General features: G+C 39.8%; 1 protein-coding gene across 5 annotated transcripts in view; it reads left to right on the top strand.

The window, feature by feature from the left end:
• Positions 1-6,286, top strand: part of Plscr4 (phospholipid scramblase 4) — a 37,698-nt gene that overhangs the window by 7,378 nt on the left and 24,034 nt on the right. Inside the window, exon 1 of one of the 5 annotated variants that reach the window (XM_041677252.1) lies at positions 1,280-1,305. The exons of the other annotated variants lie outside the window; for them this stretch is intronic. The gene's annotated coding sequence lies outside the window, so the exon portion shown is untranslated. Of the gene's footprint in view, positions 1-1,279; positions 1,306-6,286 lie in introns of those variants that run through there. 5 annotated transcript variants of the gene reach the window in all.

The raw sequence follows: 6,286 nt of genomic DNA, 5'->3' as shown, positions 1-6,286 counted from the left end.
GGCGGGATTTCCTGCCTTGGGATCCTGTGTACACCCCTGCTCTGATAGGGCAATGGGGAGCCAGGTTAAGGCTCCTTGGGAGAGTCATTCGACCCTGGTAACCCTGGTGACATGAACTCCTGAGGGTGCGGGCCCTATATGGGCAACCCTCTCCAGTTGTTTCCCTCTTACGCCAGTGGCAGCCAGCTTCAAAGGTCTCCAGGCCTCTGCCCGGTTAAGATGTCTTCAGATAACTGCAAAGTTTGATGGGCAGAGGCTGTTACAAGATACAGCCTGTTTCTCCTGTTATTTTACAGAGTACAGTATTTGCCTTTTGGGACTTAGAATTTTATATTTATTGTCTGAATGTGTATAAACTTTATCTGCAGTTTGCTTGTGCTTTTGTGTAGAGTATTTTATGTAGAGCTGGTAACAGACGTACAAATGAAGACATTATTCAGTAAGGTTGTTTTCCAGGGTACTGCAGGGATCCAGATACTACTACAGAAGTAAACACAAAACTTCCACCTTCCTTCACCTGGTCACAGGGAGATAAGGAAGCAATGCTATTACCATTAAATTAGTTACACTGTGACATTATATGGACTAATGGCATCACCAGAACAGAGGACAGAAAGCTGCCACTTTTTAGATAATATATGTACATTCTTTAAATGTCCACAAGGAGCAGCTGATTTGGGGACAATAAGAAAGTTTAGTAAACTTTCTAGTAACATCATGTAAGACTCAGCTACAGGTAATCTGGAATGTACAGAAAAAAAATAGACTTTAATATAGTATAAAATAGCACAAAATTGAAAAAAATCTCTTAAGTTTTGTAGACTATTTTATGCTGCATCAGGAGATAGAAGATATATAGTCTAAAGCACTAGACCTTGGGAAGACCTAATGCTTTAACGTGGAAGTATGGCAAAGTACTAGTTCAAATACAAAGTGAGCAAAAGAATGCACATCACGTGGATGCACAGTTACAGCTTTTATGGACGCTGCAGCCCTTGAGAACATTTGGAATACAGAATGAATTATTGTTACTTAAGGTGTTCATATCCTTTTATGCATTTATGTATGCATGTTTATAAAGAAAATCTGACGTTATAATAAGAAAATTAATAACATTGAAGTGAGCATCTGTGGTTTGTAATTCATGTATCTGTTTCTTTTCTGGATGGAGTAGCTATTATTTACTATGGAAAAAATGTTTTCTCTCATGAGGATTTTCATCTTCTTCTTCTCATTTTCTCTTTTTAAAGATTCTTTGAGATACTCCCTTGGGAAACTCAGATTTCTTCTTCAAGAATACTGAAGGTTATGATGTTTATTATAAAGGGGAAAAAAACCACAAAATTTTTGTATATCGAGTATCATATACTACACAGAAATACATATAGGTGAATCACAAAAAGTTCAATATACAGATGAGAAATAGGGAGTGAATTTGTTTTATGCAATTGCTTAACTGCTTGTGTAAGTGCTTTCAGATCGTGTATGCTTTATAAGGTCTCTTTAGTACAAGTAGCTTTTCAAGGTTTTCTAAAGTAAGCCACTTGCCTTTCTGTTTACCTAGCCAGAAGACAATGCAGTCATGACTTGGCAACACTCCTGAGAGTGCACTAAGCTAGGTTTTGATCCTTATATAAAAGGGCCTAATACAATGTTCTATATAAATGTAGTGAGAATATTTCTGTATACTGTGTATAATAAAAACACTCCCCAATTTGAAAGCAAAAATGAAAAGAACAAACCATCTCTTTTGCCTTTACTTTCTTTATTTTTATTTTTATTCATTTTACATACCAACCACTGTTCCCCTCCCACAACTCCTCTAGCCCCTTACCTCCCCCCAACACACCCCCCATTCCATACTCCTCCAAAAGGATAAGGCCTCCCGTGGGGAGTCAACAAATCCTGACACATTAAATTAAGGCAGGATCAAGCCCCTCTCCCTTGCATCAAGGCAGAGCAAGGCATTCCACCATAGGGAATGGGCTCCAAAAAACTCATGCACCAGGGACCCACTGCCAGGGGTCCCTCAAACAGACTAAGCAGCACAACTCTTGCCCACATGTAGAGGGCCTTCAGTCCCATGCAGGCGCCACAGCTGTCAGTTTAGACCTATGAGTTCCCACGAGCTTGGTTCAGCTGTCTCTAAATTTTCCCATCATGATCTTGACTCCCCTTGCTCATATAATCCTTCCTTCTTTTCTTCGACTAGACTCCAGGAGCTTGGCCCGGTGCTTGGTTGTGGATCTCTGCATTTGCTTCCCCTAGTTACTGAATGAAGGCTCTATAATGACAGTTGGGGTAGTCACCATTCTTCCCCATTATAGGGGAAGACGAGTTCAGACACCCTCTCCTCTATTGCTTAGGGTGTTAATTGGGGTCATCCTTGTGGGTTCCTGGGAGTTTCCCTAGCACCTGGTTTCTCTGTAACTCCATAATGACTCCCTCTATCAAGATATCTGTTTCATTGCTCTCCCACCCTATCCCTCCCCCATCTCGACTCTCCTGTTCGCTCATGTTCTCATTCCCCATCTCTTCTGATCTATCATCTCCCGTTCCCAGTTTACCCAGGAGATCTTATATATTTCCCCTTCCCTGGGTGATCCATACATCTCTCATAGTGTCCTCTTTGTTACCTATGTTCTCTGAATCTGTGGATTGTGGTCTGGCTATCCTTTGCTTTATATCTAATATCCACATGTGAATGAGTACATACCATGTTTGTGAAAAGAACGAATCATCTTGTCCAACAGTTTGTATAGGTTTAATATTAATGATTGTCTGTGGATTTGACACTCACTCTGCTTCCATATCACCACACCCTTATTTTGGAATATATCCCCCATACACAGGACTCTTAACTTTCAGTAAAGGGAAGGAAATAGTCAACTCGACACTTTTCTTTGGGAGGATACACGGTGTGAGTAAGATAAGGAATATTTTAGGTTATCAATGCGACGCCAATATTTGATTTTTTTCAATGCTTTTCATTTGTTCACTGACAAGCGGCTTCTCCAGTTTCTTGTCAGGTTTCATTTATGTGGTGAAGTTTTAGGAATATCCGTTATGCATCTAATTCTGGTGAGCTTATCTACATAACTGCCACCTTTATCTTGACAATAAAAAGAAACCCCTATCTACACTGCCTGCATTGGGTAATTTCTCAGCTCCAGCCCCCACACGAGCAACTCTTCCACTACAGAACTGTGGGATGTGCTGCCTGGGCCCTGTAGTGACTATTAATTGACTCACCATCCAGTCCCTCCACTACTAGTTCTCTCATCACAGAGAAACCCATCAAATGACCAACACTTCACACCCCAGAAGCCACGAAACTGGCGTAAGATCGATGGAGAAAGTTATATGAGGGGTATGCTTTCGACTTTCCTGTCTGGTAAACTCTAAGGATTACTTCTTTAGGAATTCACTGTGAAGGAATGCATTGGCAGCTTTGTTTTCCGTTTGTTTTCTTTTAAGTTTAGACTATAATATACCAATTGTAGATAATGTAAAGAAGAAATGGGGTTTATTTTTGACATATTTTCTCCCTTTTGTATTTTGACAAACTATATTGTAATATTACAGATTGTGCTGTAAACATTTTATGGTTCTTGCAAAGCCATTTGTGTCTATGCTTCCACGGATTCTTAGTTTATGTTTTGTTGTGAGGTGCCCTCCCAGCCAGCATGCGACAGTATTAGCCGTCATGCAGGTTACAGCTTGCTTCCAGTCTGGATTATTTTTCAGAAAATATGGATGCTGTTCTCTTTCTAGGTTTTGAATGTTTGGCTTTATACATTTTTAACCAAAACAGAAAATTGGATCCTTTAGAAGTTTTTCAGGGCTCTATTGAGTTTGAATGAAGTTTTGCTTTTCATTTTAATAATATGGTACAGCTGCTGATTTTTATATTAAAATTATATTTCTTGTTATAAAAAGAATATATATGAATAAAATTTTTTAAGAAAATGTAATAAGGAAGTATATTCAATTAAATAAAATCTGTATAGTTGTTGAGATAAATCCCACTTGGTTATAGTGTACATATAGTGATATGGATAGAGTTTGTTCTGTAGTGTTTTGCTGACTTTGAAGGTCTAAGTGCTTAAACAGTGTTAATATAGCTCTCTTTTCATAGTTTCTGAGTTTGGTTATAGGAGGGTCACTCTGAATTGACCAAGATAATTGGGATGCAATCATTCTTCTGGGAGATTTGTAAAAGCTTGGCATTCATTCTTTTTTTTTTTTTTTTTAAGGAACTTTGTGGTTTATCAGATAAGTCCTGTATTCTTGGTTTCTCAAGATTCTTCAATGTGGGAAGATTCTTCAATGCTGACTCATTGTTTCACTGTGATTCTGTTTAGGTTTTCTGTTTTTACCAAGTCGCCATTAGTGATGTGTCTTTCTAGGAAGGCCGTGTCATTTAGTTGAGCTAAACTCTCTCCGGGTGTGTGTGTGTGTTTTCTATAGTAAGGATATTATAATATGACATTTAGAAAATAGGCAAAACTGCCATGGTGCAGGGCAGGGCTCAAATTCAGGACCTCATCCACCTTGAGAATTCATTCTACCGTTGAGTTCCACCTTTGGTCATGATCATTTCTTTTTCTATAATGGGTCTGTTTGTTTGTTTTTCTTATAGTTTCTCTGTTTGGCTGGATAATTTTCACTCACTGACTGGCTATTAAGTTAGTAGCTTTTTCACATTCTCCATTTGATTATTGATTTCATCCTATTATGTTTAGATTTTTTTGGTTTTTTTTGTATTGTCTTGGTTCTAAAACTTATGTCTACTCTTCCGTATCTTTCATTTCTTTGCTGAGACTTTCAGTCTTTACAGACTTTCTGGACCATTTTTAAATGTTTTAGCATCTGTGTACACGATGTGTATTTATGTGTGTGTGATGGTGGGGGGGGGATCCTGTGCCCAGGGCACACATGTGGAGACCAAAGGGTAACCTTGTTGAGTCAGTTTCTTCTGCCAACTTTGTGTAGGTTCTGGAACTCAAACTCAGGTCATCATGTTTGTGTGGCAAGCTCCTTCATCCAGCGAGCCATCTCTAGGCTCTGGAGCATTTTAAAAATACTTATATTAAGCTGGGCAGTGGTGGCGCACACCTTTAATCCCAGCACTCAGGAGGCAGAGGCAGGCGGATCTCTGTGAGTTCAAGGCCAGCCTGGTCTACAAGAGCTAGTTCCAGGACAGGAACCAAAAGCTACGGAGAAACCCTGTCTCGAAAATCAAAAAAAAAAAAAACAAAAAAAAAACTATATTATTTTCAGGAAAGTCAACATTGATATCACACCAGCATTAACGTATTTTGATATTATTTTCTAGAAGTTGACCTTGTCTGGATCTTTTTGTGCTATAATTTTGTGTTGTTCCCTGGGTATTTTGAGTATGATTTAGGACAATCCGAGCCTTATTAAACTCCAGGGAGAAAGTCAGCAGTCTCTCTTTTGCCAGGCGGTTCATGCACTTGGTTTGAGGTCTGTCTCCCTGGGCAGCTTCTGAGTGTGTGGCTTCAATGCCAGCTTTATTTTCTGTGACTTTCAGCTAGCTCTTGAGTGGACGTAACCCAGCACTCAGTCTCACACTGGGCATTGTTCTATCTTGTTTAGTTCTCCAGGTCTTTGTTAGGTTCTGGGAAACATTATTGGGAGTTCTCTAGAGTAACCCTTGCCTGCCCAAACCAGAACCACAAGGCATGCAAGCTCTGATGACAACCAAGTGTCTGCCCCCATATTTCAGGCTACTCTGAAATAATATAAAACCAGGAGTACCAGAAACAAACTAGAAGTTTCTTGCCCTGTGTTCCTGATTATATCCCTATAGTCAAAGTGGGCTAGTAACCTTTTCAGTTATCTGGGTGCTCATTTCAATTTAGTTCTGACATTGACTACCCGGAGTCAATACCGACTCTGTACTTTCACAGCCCACAAGACTTCCCTCCCATCAGGCATTTGACACGAGTTCGAGGATTCCAGATCACTTACAACACTCTTGACAGTCTCATGAGTCCCCTCACCCCTTCAGGGGTGTCCTTTTCTTTTCTGTAACAACTCACAGGACTCAGGACAGCCCTCTACAGGTGAGTAAAGATTTAATCTAAGAACACGAATCAAAATTAGATAAATAAAACACACATGAGGGAGGGGCTGGCAAATGGTTCAATGAGTTTGAGTGCTTTCTGCTTGAACCTGAGGACCTGAGTTCAGTCCCTGGAACACACACTGTAGAAGAAGGCACTGACTTTTGAAAGTTTTTCTCTGACCTCCGCACAGC

Source organism: Microtus oregoni, unplaced genomic scaffold (assembly GCF_018167655.1).
Source record: "Microtus oregoni isolate MIOR12 unplaced genomic scaffold, Mior012 000028F_ref0000031, whole genome shotgun sequence".
NCBI classification, from domain to species: domain Eukaryota; kingdom Metazoa; phylum Chordata; class Mammalia; order Rodentia; family Cricetidae; genus Microtus; species Microtus oregoni.
The sequence above is the reverse complement of the archived record's forward strand: the minus strand, read 5'-3'. Positions and strand labels throughout refer to the sequence as shown.